Raw genomic sequence first — 14,618 nt, 5'->3', positions numbered from 1 at the left:
TTTTTGAGATAAAAAAAAAACAATGATGGCAGAAAATATAATATTTAAACGGAAATAAAACATAAATAAACGCACTCCATACAATTGAAAAAAAACCTTGTACACTAATTGTGAACCATTACATTTACATTTATTTATAAAAATAATTAATTCTTTAGAATGTGTGATTATAAAATACACATGTAAAATTGTTAACATAATATAACACATTTAGTTAGGATTTATGAACTATTCAGTTTTTTTTTTTTTATTTAATTTATAATACTAGCAGTATTCAATTCTTAAGTGATAATATTCTTTGATTCTTTGATTATACTAATATAAGAATCATAGAAGGAAATTAATTAAAATGGTTAGCAATTTAAACAGTTTTTAAAATTTAGTTGAAATTTTAAAAATAAACATTTTATTTTAAATAGCCTTAAGTTATGGTTTGCTAAAAAGTTTTCACGTTTTAAAACAATATTATGGAATTCATTTTAATTTTTGTAACTTTGCTTGTATTAAAGTGTTATCGAGATTAAGGTAAGTTTCACGTCATTACTTCTTGTAATTTTTTATCAAAAACTGTTTGATCTCATTTTTTATGCAATTTTATCTCATGTATTGAAGTTCAAAAGTTATTAAAAAAAAAGTTAAAACCATTAATAGTTTTGTTATAGTCAAATACATTGTTGTTATAAAAATCGCAAAACTTTCTAATTATTTTTTATATGGCTATAATTGATATTTAATGTAATATAATGGATTTAATAAACATTACAATTTTTCTTGATCCTTTTATTATGAATTATTATTAAAAGATTAATAATATACAATTAAAAAACAATGGAGAAGTCAAAAATTGACATAGAAAACGCACATGCCAAAAAGGATTTCAATTTTTTAAAACCTATCAAAATTGCACAATATGCATATATTACTCTAAAAATGTATGATAGAATATGAGAATCAGACGTTATTAAATTTTTATCACTTTTATGAGATCCAAATGACATTAAAGTAGTAGATATATAACATTGATATATGACGAAAAATAAAAAATCTCAATTGATGCAGTTCTTTGATTTTTATAAATGAAACAATAAAGCTTAATGTTTAATTAATTCAAATTCGCAAACTAGTCGCAGTCAAGTTGGAAACAATTTTTTTTTCGCGAAGAATGTGTTTAAAAATAATTTTGTGAATTCACTTGGGAATCAAGGTTGTAACAAACTCGTCATACAATCGTAAAGTGGTTTAACTATAAAACTCGCCTGGTAATTGGTTAGTCTGCAAAATGTGTTGACATAAATCGAACTAGACCCTCAGTAGGAGAACTTTACGTCACAAAGGATGCTGCCATTATCGTTATTCTGCCCAGCCCATTGGTCAAGTTGTGAAGTCGATATTTTGTTCGTGGCAATAAGATGGAGAAAGACAAATTGCATTTTGTATGGCCAACGAAATCTTGGTGTCCATCAATCAATGTTCAGTACGACAGTCAAATCTTTTTTCTCCCCGTAAAGTTTTACAACATGTTTCTACTTATCGGCAATTATGGTTTTAATTATGCTGTAAAAATTGAGTTATTAAAATTACATTTAAGACCAGCATTATGCAGTGAGGAAAAAAATGATATTTCGTTGCTATTAAACAACATGGAATTTGTGCACAAGCAATTATAAGAATGTGATTTAGGTTTCGAGTATTACTCATCAGCTAATTTTACAATTCTTTATATTGTATTTTATTTTTTATTTTATCAATGATGTATAAGTTATTTTAATTTGAATAAAATTATATCTTAAAGACATTTTATTTTATCAAATTCAAACAAATGTTATTGGGTATGTAAATAGCATTTAAGCATAAGAAAGGATGATAAATATTTATACTCATAATACCAGTTAACTGAAAATAATTGTTTACATTCATTATCTATAGATTTTAAATATTTAAAATAATAAATAAGTAAAAGTATTTTTGCCTATTAAGTGTTCAATTAAATCTAAATTTACAATTATATTCTATTAGAAAATATATTCAACCACTTTAATAATAATGAGTTACTTTAAATATAATTAATGTGATAATTGAAAATAAATAACAATTAAGCCATCTTAATGTTTACATGATACCGTGACAGCTAGGAAATACTCAAGAATTTTCGGACTGCATTTTGTTAAAGCCGTTAAAGCGTCTGATGTTCACATTGCAAAATGCCACTCTCAGTGTTAATGAATATTGTTTGAATTTGTTTTTACAGTTTTCCATAAAATTCTCAAAAACAATTCCCACTCCAGATTAGAATTGAACTTATATCAAAACGATAATAAAATGCACTGTTAATTTTTAAAACAGTGATATCGTCACCTTAACGCATAAAGTTTGTAAAATTCAAGTAATAATATTATTCATACCGTTAATGGGAGTAAAATAACTTTTTCAAATAAAATTAAACGTTGTATAATCAAATTATTTCAAGTGATCCATGTATAATAAGCAAATTTTATATTAATTAAACGAGCGAAAATTAATGAGCTAATATATTATGATGATAGTAACAATAATTACAGTGATACTACGGATGTGCAGAAGCAATTTTTCAATGAAAAATTGCTGCTGAAGAAAAAATACAACGAGGTGGTACAACAATTTAAATTTCAAATAATAATTAAAATGAGTGAATCATTTCGTTTCACAATTCGACATTACATACGAAATTAAGATCGTTGATTTCAAACGTAACGCATAGTGTTTCCCTAGAACGCGTCATAATTTTTTTGGAAATCGAACAGCAATAGAAAGCGAAATAAATAACATGGGTTGAGAATAATTTACTTGACAAACGTATTGCACGTTACGTACAAATGCCGTTCTGAAATATTTATTCGGCGTTAAATATTTTCAGCGGAAACGTGTTTCTGATATCGCAAACTTCCGTAGGTTTCTGTTTACGGATAATAAATGTGAATGCTGTTCGTACGTGCCGTGCGTTGACACGATTAAATGCTAATAAACGAATGGAACGTCGACCATAGACGATTGAAATGACGTGCGCGTTTGCCGAACGTATCGATTTTACGCTACGGATTAACCAAAAACAAAACAAACGCACAAAAATATTAACCGGACACATTAAAAGTTGTGCTAATATTATTATTATTTCTGTCCGCGAATGAATCGTGTCGCGCGGCTCATATAAACGTTGTACAATACGAGTGACGTAATCAAATCGAACGCAAACAATACAAACCGTCACTACGCGGAACATGACCAGAACATAAACGATGATTTGTCGTAGATACGTACAACGACGAAAACAGTTTTACGTCCGTTCGCGGGGTCGATGCGCACCCTGCGCGTGATGTCCGTCCCCGGAACGGGTCGTCGGACCGCAATGTACTCTTCACATATTTATTGCCCTACGAGTAATTATTATTACTGTTGTATATTATTATTATTATCATCGTTGTGGTTGTTGTCGCCGTTGTGTCCCCGCGGTTTATGGACGAAATGTTTACAACTAGTGTCGGTGTTTTACACACGATAATGATAGGTACCTACACCGCAACACCGTAATAGAGTCGTTTTAAAATTTGTATATTTATCAGCGCACGTTTCGGTTTCATGCGAAATCCAATGGAATACAGCCTCTCTGTGGGCTTTAAATAAAATGACGTCGTCTATGTCGGGTTTAACCGTATATTCGACCGTCTAAGATTAACCTTGTTTCCGAGAAACATATAACACACTAACATATAATGCACATTTGAATTGCGATTTGTTTATAATTGTTTTGAAAATAACCCATAGCTGTTTGCTTTGCATTTAAATTGTTTAACGATTGTAGCATTGTAATACATAACCAAATATCAAGATCGAGATCAGTATTTCTTAGAAGAGTGCAGTTTATTTTCTTCTTTTTTTTTTACTACCTTTAGCATATTTATTTAACATGTAGCCTTTATAGAATAAAAATTATTTTAAAAGGTAGATATTTATCACTACTAAATGTGCTTTTTACAGCTGTATTTCATCTACTATCACTAACAACAGTGACAACTTGATGCTTTTGAACGCCCCATTATTTAAGTAGTTGCTCTAACTATTCGCTAATATTGACTGATCGAATCTGGCAGTTCTAACACTCCAATTGTCACACTTTCCAAATCGAGTTTGGTCATATTTAAGAATTGAACAGTCATACCCAAATAACTATTTGTATTTATTACATCAGTTCAAACGTCAGAATTTTTAGTCATATACTCTACGTTAGTCAATTTAGATTTAATTATAGATGACAGTACTTCATATTTACCCTTGATTAAATAAGTAACAATTTTCCTAGATGGAATTTTGTATAACGATGCTGTTTTATGTATAAATAGACGAAACCCGGTTTTTCAATTGTTTTATTGGGGCATGTTATCTCTTGTCAATATATAAATCGTTTAAATTGTCAGTTTCTTCTGGTTTAGGACGTTCAGGCTCTGAATAAAGCCACACACTGAAGATGATACTATTGATTTATTTAAAGTCAAATCATCAAAATTAATGTTGAAAAATTTTCAAATAGAACTGGTACTAATGGATGACTGAGGACGAGAAATATTTTTCAGTATTGTCTGCATTTTGTTAGCCGATAATTAAAACATTATAGTTAGAATTTTATTTTTGAATTATATTAGTAATTATGCATTCATTTAACTTACAGTAAAAACAATTTGATTCGCCATAACAGCAAAACGATTCTATTCCGTCTCTGGTACAACAATTGTAAGATCATCAAAATTTACGTTTTCAGCATCAGATATTGAAGATAGTAAAGTTTGAGGAATCTTTGATGTGTTAATAAAATTAACAAAGGGATATTTACGTTTCAAATGGTTTTTCTAAGTTAGTTATATTGCCACTGGTTATTACTCTACATTCACATATGCCATCATTACTGGGTTTTCATAAAAATTCCAAATAGCACTTTTAGTTTACAATACCATTGTTATAATAATAACAATAATAACTATAATAAAATATGAAAAAACTAAGAACGAATTTGACACTTAGACAGTAGTTTTTTACTATCACTACTCCTTCTAACAGTGTATGTAAATACGTAATAAAAAAAATGATAGTGCCAAATTTGTGAAAATATTGAATCTCGGATCAATAAATAAAAATTAATCAATTCGCATAAAAATCGGATTAACGATTTAATTCGATCTTTTGAAAGATAGGACCATAGAGATTAATTCAAAAAATCAATTAATCGAATAAAAATTATCGATTAGAATGGCCCATTACTAGAGAATCCGCAAACTAGTGTACTCTTAATTAGAATGTAGTATATACAATTAATTACAACCAATTTTTAACACGGCTGTCGAGAAACGTGTCATGTTCCGTACGTTGTTGTGTTAAGACCAACGTGCACAAAACAAATATATTTTCAATTTATATTAATTTCCTATTGTTATTTCATTTTTCAATGGCGCTAATCGCCTCCTATTGATTTTTATATTGTACTGTATAACGAACAAACCACTATAATCATTTATTATTTTTATTAAAACGTGAGGCACTATGTGCCATAGTTTTGTATTTATATTGTGTGCACTAATCACCAAAGTATGAAGTGTATTTTAACTTATTTTCTCACTTGTGTGTACATCTCATGGTTATGGATCAGTTGAATAATCTACGTTCCATAAATTGTGAACTTTATTTTATTACCAGTTGTTTTATCAATACTATCGAATTAAAAGGGTCGTCAATTTATTATCATTTTTATTAATTTATGTTGCTGTGATTTTTTTTTGATTTTTTTTGCTTGTATATTATTTCAATTGTTTATAATACAGTCACACATAAATCGTTGTTGTGACCATAACTTGAGTTATCTTTGTCATTACCCTTTATTTTATACACACACACACACACACACACACACACATACATCACCCGTACAATAGCTTTCGCAGGATTTGTTCAACGAACTCCTGTTGAATGCTGAGTACATAAACATGTACAAAAATTACAATTCAGTGTATGTGTGATTGGGTGCAAAGAATTATTCAGGCGACAGAGCGCATGGACTAAAATTGTTTGGTACTCAGCGCACACAGTTATAGCTAAGTATATGATCAGGGCCGTCTCGAAGATGTAAATCAAGAGGGGGGCTAAATAATATGAAAAATGCCGACTATAATTTTTTTACTCAATGTATGTAGTATAACTAACTATATGCAGTCGTATTTTTACTTTTTAACATGTATATATGTGTCAGTGTCACACTTTCTTAAAATTGACAATTTAATTATATATATATACATAATAATAACATTAAAATTCAATCGAGAACAAGGTTTCATACTCAATATCTTATCTGAATTCATTGTGGGACTGTTATTTGATCAAATACAATTGGGATATTCATGGGTTGACGTAAAAGCTAAGTGGAATATTAAGCGAAAAAGTGTACTTTCTTCATCCGCAATCCGTTAAAATTTAAAATATTATAAATTATTGAATACGATTTTAAAAGATAAATACAAATAGTGTCCGTGCTATTATATTATTGCTTATTGGTGTATGTGTTTTTCGGTTCTAAATTACATGTTACACATACAAAGACAATGTTAATTCAAAGTGCAACACGACTCATAATAACTAATAGTTATATGACATGATGAAAAAATGTTTAGGACCACTACTTTAGTGGTTTTTAAATTTATACTATATTCGTTGTTTATGATCGATGTTTATGGGTGGATATGTGTATGTAATAAAATATAGTAAAATTATTAATGTTATTTTGCCGAACTATATTGATTATTAGTTAAAAGCAATATCAATGAATCCTGTCAATTCCTATTAAATCCTATACATGGGTATGGCGAAATTGCCTACTAAATATACTGCATCATAATATACAAACAGCAAAAACAAATTATACATTTACTATTTTGCTATTCAATTGTGAACTAAAAGAAAATACAAAAAAAAAAAACATACATATTCATCCGATTACAAAATTTTAAATTAATAATAAAATGCATATATTTTTATAAAAAAAATAACTTAGTTTCTTTAAAATTTAATAATAATAAAAGAAATCTTATAATTTTTGGAAGAAAAATAATGCAAATGTATTGTATAATTTTATCACTCAATTTCAAAATAATCTTAACTCACTATGTATGCGTTATGTTTTTTTTTTCTAATTTATTCTTTTACTAGTAGTTCATTACGTAAATACTTATCCATTGACATTCAATTTTATTTTACACACTAATTAATTTTCTACGTAAAATTCAACATTCGACATTTATTTTATTTTAGTAGGTCAATTTAATACATATGATATATGCATATTATTAACGTTCTTAACGTCTAAGTTTATTTTCTATGCATGCAGTTCATAAAAATCCCAATCGGTCGAAATTGATTCTTTATCTATTGCTATGCGTACATTAAACAAAATTTCATTCTACTTATGTGTTCACTAAAAATTATAATTAACTAAATGTACATATTAATATTCAAATGCTTTTAATTTCCACTTGGGTAATGTTTATTTAAAGCCTGTATTTCTTAGTATACCTTTTGTATTTTCAACAATTTATAAAAATAAAAAATAGATACCATTATCGGTAAAAAGGTTAGGTTCGGAATTTCAACCGATAGTTTATACTTAATAACCGGCTTACAATATTTGGAATTACGCCATCTCAAAATAAATTTAACAATTATCTCTACGATTGTTAATTCGAATCAGGTTTACAATTTTTCATTGATCCTAACGCTTGTCTGGGAAATTGTAAAATAATTGGTATTCGGCTACAGTTTTAAGTTTTGAACTGCGCGATTTAATTTTAATTCCAAATAAAAATGACTATGTTATTGTAAAATCATTTAGTTCAATAATACCATAACCTCCAACAAGTGAATTTTTTATTATTATATTTCATATAATTTGAATAGTGAATATGATCGGTGTTATAATTGAATATCATTGCAAAATGTATTAATTATTTATTTCGTTTCTTCGTGACTTCTATTATAAAAAAATATAAAATATAAATCTCTATATATATATATATATATATATATATATAATTGATAAAAAATAAGAATAATAATTATCAAATTCATATATTGATTGCATTATTTTCGTTACGTTATTGCGTTGCACTATAAATTATTTTTTTAAGTTTTCAAAATCGAATGAGTGTCTGTTATCGCATAACAAATTTTTATAATGAAAGAAACTTCTATCTAAATCAGTGGTTGTAGTTGACGCGTACTTCATCGCTGGTCAAGTCTTCTGGCAATCCCTCTATTGACTGAATTTCAAGTTTTGGATGTAAAAAACATTGTTTTGGATTTATTTTTTATTTGTAAAATTTTTTTAAATTTATGTTTATGTTGAGATTTCATTTTTTCCAGTGATTTTATCTATTTTAGTTTCAAAATGTTTAACTATGGAAAAAGCATCGATTTATGAGACAAGTTGGGTTTCGAGCTTAGTAGTTTCTGCTCATATGAAACTATAATTGGAAGTATTGAATAATCTATGAATTATTCGACAAAGGATGTTTATAAAAAAAGCATCATTTGAAATGTAATAATTACATTACATCTTTTTACTTCCACAAAATGTTTACAATAGTTGGATGCCACATTAATCCATGTCTCCCATTGAGTCATTATGGGCTGAGGAGGGTAAATTAATACTTAGAGCTTCTTCTTTAAATAATAGAATATGAGAGAGAAAGAGACTTTAAAAATGTATATTTTTCTTTGGTGATAAGCTTGACTATATACTTGTCAACTTTTGAAAAAAAAATTCTAATATTTCAGGTATTCTATATACCGTGAGCTAAAAAATTATGTGCAACATTTTAGAACACAAAAATTTAATTGTGGATGCTGCTTTGACCATATAAGAGGCCGGATCAGATAAAAACAGCCAAAAGAAAATCGTGTCATTTTCCATGAGGCCATAACAAAAACATGGACTTGTAAAAAAGTTTAGCTATTGTAGAATGGTTAGTTTTTTCAAAAATTGCTGTTGTGAGTAAAAATAGCCTACCAGGTTGATCAAATTCTAAAGTTCCAATTACAACGTTAACGATAAAAAATGCCTACTGGTGTCTGTTAACTTTTCAATGAATATCCATATTTTTTTACTAGTTACTTATTATCTGATAGTTTTCATAACATCTTCGTAGCAATCATTGTTACATGTTATTATTCAAAAAATGACCAGAAATTATGTTAATAATTTTATGTAACAAAATATTACTTGACATCAATGTTTCACATAGATCAAACGAAAAATTTGACTTTTTTGTACTCGTAACTAATTGCTGAACTTTTAAATTTGTTCCACTGGTTTTTTTATTTACTGACCTAGATTTTTATCGATTTTGAGATGTTTCGTTACAATATATCGTCGATCGGCACATATTTGTACTTCACACATTTCGCAAAAAAGAGTACTCCCATTAGTAGTAAAAATACTATCACCAAATTCTGACACGTAATTTTTTAAAACGATTTACTCGGTTTGACATTCGGCATTTTAACGAACTAAATATACGTGACAAAGTATAATGAAGGTATAAATATATTACAAATTACACCGTAATATTGGCATTTTTAAATATAACTAATTGTCGATGTATATTTTCTTGAAAAACAAATTTTTATCTTAACGAACTAAATTATTTTTTCCCCTTAATTTTTATTATATATTAAATCAAATAAATAATCTTACATTTACATGAAAATTATGAAAAAAGTTAAAATTGCTGTAAAATGAAAAAAATCGCCAAAATTTCATTTACTGTATTATAAATGTATTTGTTTAAAATAAGAACATAACGAAACATATTTTAAGTTTACTTAGCAATGAAAATTTGTATTTATAAAAAATATATGCAACAAAACAAACAAAAACAACAACTTCACTGCCCTAGTAATGACGATTTTATGAATTCCGATATTTTCAAGCTACTAAGAATTTTCGATTACGCACTTTTTTTACATTTATTCCGTTATGTTTAATTTTTTTTTTTTTTTTTGTTAAAATAGATTTCAAATTTACATTTTTAATTGAGTGCGAAAATGATTATACAAATGAAAAGTAATGTAATTAAACGTGGCAATTTTTTAATTACTAAAAACATAATGGTTGAATATTTAACCTAAAACCCTTATGGTTTATACATTTTTAAGACATATACAAATATAAACCTATTTAATATACGTATTTATTTTTGTATTTTATATTGAATAATTTGTATTTATTATTTCAATTCATGAAATTAAATTCATACATGTCTGACAATTTAAATTTTATTTTATTATGAAGTAATAAAAAAAACGTCATTATTAAATTATAAAATATATTATGAGAAACGAAAAATAAAATAGATTCAAGAGAAGCTCTAAATCTTTACATATTTTATTCGTTAAAAATTACAGGATTTTTTTCACATTATAACAAAAATAAAATCACTGCCATTAAAATGCTTAAAAACATAAGAAAAACCTTTTTGTTTTTGTAAAAATATAAGGTTTTATTTTTTATTTGTTAGGATTTGAGCGATTCTTTTCAAAGGTTACCTTAGTCTGACCAAAATATAAAATCCGAGTAATACTCTTTAGTATTTTTATCAAATAGTAAATGTCGAACGTAAATCTGTCACGTTTTTTGGAGAACTTAAGCACATTCTTTTTATAAATATAGAGAATTGGGTCTTACTATAGTAGAGTCTCATTTATTTTTTTATTTTATAGAAAATTACGTCAACAATAACATTAAATTACTAATTATACAACCTTCATAAAGCACAATGATATTATAATCAAGTTACTAAATTATTACTCACATCATATTTATTATGGTAAATTTTTATCGGTTTTCTAAAATAATCTATTGCATATAAATAGCAATTAGATATATAATAGTTTTTTTAATCAACAGTGTTCAAACATGTTTTTTTTTGACCTGGTGATTCGTTATATACAGAAAATTAGGAATACGATTTTAACCATATGTTAAGTGGATATGCGTGTTCATTTTCGTTTGAATTAAAATTAATCCAGAAATTAGCGACATCAATTCAATCTGACTTTGTCAAAACCATGCGTGGCAATTATTGCATGTGTTGTATTATAGATTTGAGAGAAGGATAATAAAATAAATTGTAAATTAAACAAAACAATAATGACACATAAAAATAAAATTCGTTATCATAATGTTGCCAAGAGTATTGATCAGTATGATCAAAAGTCTGGCTTGACAAAAAGAATGAAAACGAAACCACACTCTCAATATTTTATCAACAATATTTATGTTTCTCCGTGGAAAGTATTTGGTGAACGACTTAATTTCTGCCGCTTATTATTAGTCTCAAATAAATAAAACTCCCAGATTTCTGATTTTGGTAAGGTCACAATATGTCTATTGCAGCAGTATAAGGGCCAAGTGTACACATTAATTAAATTGATCAAATAATGAAGGGACAAAAGCAAATATTAATTTAAATTGTTAAAAAAAAAAATGTAAATAAATTTATCTCGAAAAAATTCATTGTATTCAGATCTTCTTATTGTTTAAAAATTATTGATTTTAGTTTGGACTCGGCTATAAAAAATAAAAGCCTTTAAAGATTTTTTATTTTTATTTTTTTTATTTTTTGAACATAACATATTATGATTTTTATAACTATTATTCTCAAATTATTAATGTTAACACTAATAAAAAAGTAATATTTTTTTTTTTTTTGAAAACCAACTCAGAATGGTTAATATCGTAATTCACTTTATTAAATATAAGTTAGAAACTAATGTTGTTAGTTTTCAAGTAGTTACAATACTGAGGTAAAATTGTATGACTTGTTGTCTAAATGATTTTGAAGTTTTATATTTTGAAAAAGTGTCGTTTGGTTTCAGAATTATTACAAGATTTCTTTCTGCAAATAAAACATGACACTTGAATCAATATTAATACAAACTTTGTTAACGCACAAAATAATAGTTATATCAAGTATAGTTGTTGACTAAAACAGTAAAGTTTTAATAACTGAAGAAAATAAATGGCAAAATATTTTAAATAGTTGTATTATATACAGTATTAGGTTTTAAAAACATTTGTTTATTAATTTGTCAATTATTGTAGAAACAAATTCAGTTTCACTTAATTAAGTATTAAAGGTTAAGTAAAATGTATCGTGATAAAATATTTATATTCAAATACTCTTTTATATGATTTTGAAAACAAATTAATACCTTATGATAACACTATCCGAAATTAATTCATAGTAAATTGCAATTTCATACTAGTATACTAATCAAAAATAAAAAAATAGGAGTAAAAATCTAGTTAATAATATAAAATAACAATTATTGTACTGTTCGTACAAAATATGTCTAACATAACAATACCGTTTAAAACAATAGATTTGCGTTACAAATAAAAACATCATATTATTTATGCATTAAAAATAATAATAATCTAAGACTAATGAAAATAAAAATCAATTAAACGTTTAGAAGTCTGTGATACTAAAAACTATAATTGAACAAGTTGAATCTAAATGGTAATTCTATTTTTGGATTCTTTATAAGGCCAATAAAATAATTATTAATTAACAAAAAATGTAGAAAATTTAATACACTGTTCCTCAATCATATTTCTTAGTAAAAATGAAATTAAATGTTATTTCAAAAAAATGTTTATGTGCATTTCAATATTAAATTTAAACAAAATTCGACAATAATTACAAAAAACAGGATAATTTTTGTGATTCATAATACAATCAGTTATTTAAATTTAAATTTTAGATTTTTTAATTAGTTTAATAACTTGGAGGAACATTTTAACCACGAACTGAAGTAGCGAAAATGTCACTGACATAGGTACCTACAAATACTACCCTGATGCTTGTTTTTTTTTTTTTTGTTTGTTAAATTAAAAGTTCCAATATTAAAGTTCATTTAAGAAATTTGGATCAACAAAACTATCAACCATTGTTAAAAATATGAACTAATACACTCGAGCTCTTACCCTCAGTATCATTTTTCATTATTATTTTTATAATTATTATACATTATTTCAAATTTAATAAAAACAATTCAGCTATCTCATTCACCCATACCTGATCTGGTGAGACCATTAAACCCTTCTCAGCATATTACTCTCATTTTTTGTTGCTTTTATTATTATTATTTTTTTTTTTTTTTTTTTTTTTTTTGTTAAATATTTTCAATGAGACCAATATTTTCAATTTGTTCATCCAATATTTTTATACATCTGATATTCATGTATACGGATTTGATTTTGTTTTTAATTGTTCCTTTAACGTTTACATTTTGATTTATAATCATCTCTTACTATATAAAAAAATAATTAACAAAAAAACAAAAGTCGTTTTGTAATCGATTTACTTAACTTCCATTCATGGTAACTAATGACTACTATGTAAGTACTTTGTGGTGAAGGATTTTCGATAGGAACATTTTGCGGTACACCTTTATGGCTTACACTAATCGGTCGTTTGGCAATCGTTCAACTACAACCGTGGTTAATCTCAATTCAGCTGAATTAAGCATGGGAAATTATTACATATAACAATATTACTTTACTTATATATTATTATAAGGTAGTATATATAACAGAAATTATATTTACGTTTTCCCATCTTTAACATTTTTTCACATTTAAACTATTAACTTCCCCGTATGGTGCGTTATAGATCGCACTAAACAATATACAATTGTCGTCCATTTTACCTGTTTAGTGAATCAGAATCGATGAAAATCATTCAAATCAGTTTTGTATATTGTTATTAATTATTCACTACAGACTCTATATTGAAGAATTTAAATGACATATTTCATTAAAATAATATACAAATACATAACAGCGTGGTATTTGACGCCAATGGATATACGTAAAAAAACGCAAGAAGATGACCCGAAAAAGTTTTAACATAAATACGTCATAGTTTTATCGTGTAAGATAATTTATTTTTATGCAATTAGTTTACCTGCATCACAATACTACACATCCATTAGACCTGTACGCGTTCAAGCAGTCTTGATAATTTGAATCGCTTATACACAGCATATCGTTTTTAAAACAGTAAATATATTCAAACCAACTGCGGGGCGGTTTTTTATCCATCATTGTCGAACGTGTTTAAAAAAAAATATCGACTCATTTTTTTGTAGTATGGGGACGAAATAGTGTCAACCAGTAGCATCGTTCAAAGGGGTGGAACCACACATACATAATTTACCCGTAGTCAAATTTTCGGTTCGAATTGAAGTCGGTAATATTGCAATCCCTCATAGTATCATACTCGGTATAACCAGTGGCATTGAACCCTTTATTCAGGAAGGACAGATGCCAATATTCCATAATATTTTAATGATAGGTGGGTGTTCGATGATACAGTGGTCAGGTCAACGATTTATTTCTTAAAGCTAATTATATACAACGCAGTTTATCATTAACTTATTAGTATTTACTATCTGATGTGACTTGATGTAACTTATTGATTTTATAAATTGTTCGTATTAAAAAAGTAGTATCAGATTCTTAAACAAGTTGTCAGGTGGTG

Source organism: Sipha flava, unplaced genomic scaffold (assembly GCF_003268045.1).
Source record: "Sipha flava isolate LNK unplaced genomic scaffold, YSA_version1 179_pilon_pilon, whole genome shotgun sequence".
Lineage (NCBI taxonomy): Eukaryota > Metazoa > Arthropoda > Insecta > Hemiptera > Aphididae > Sipha > Sipha flava.
This window is presented reverse-complemented; position numbering follows the sequence as displayed.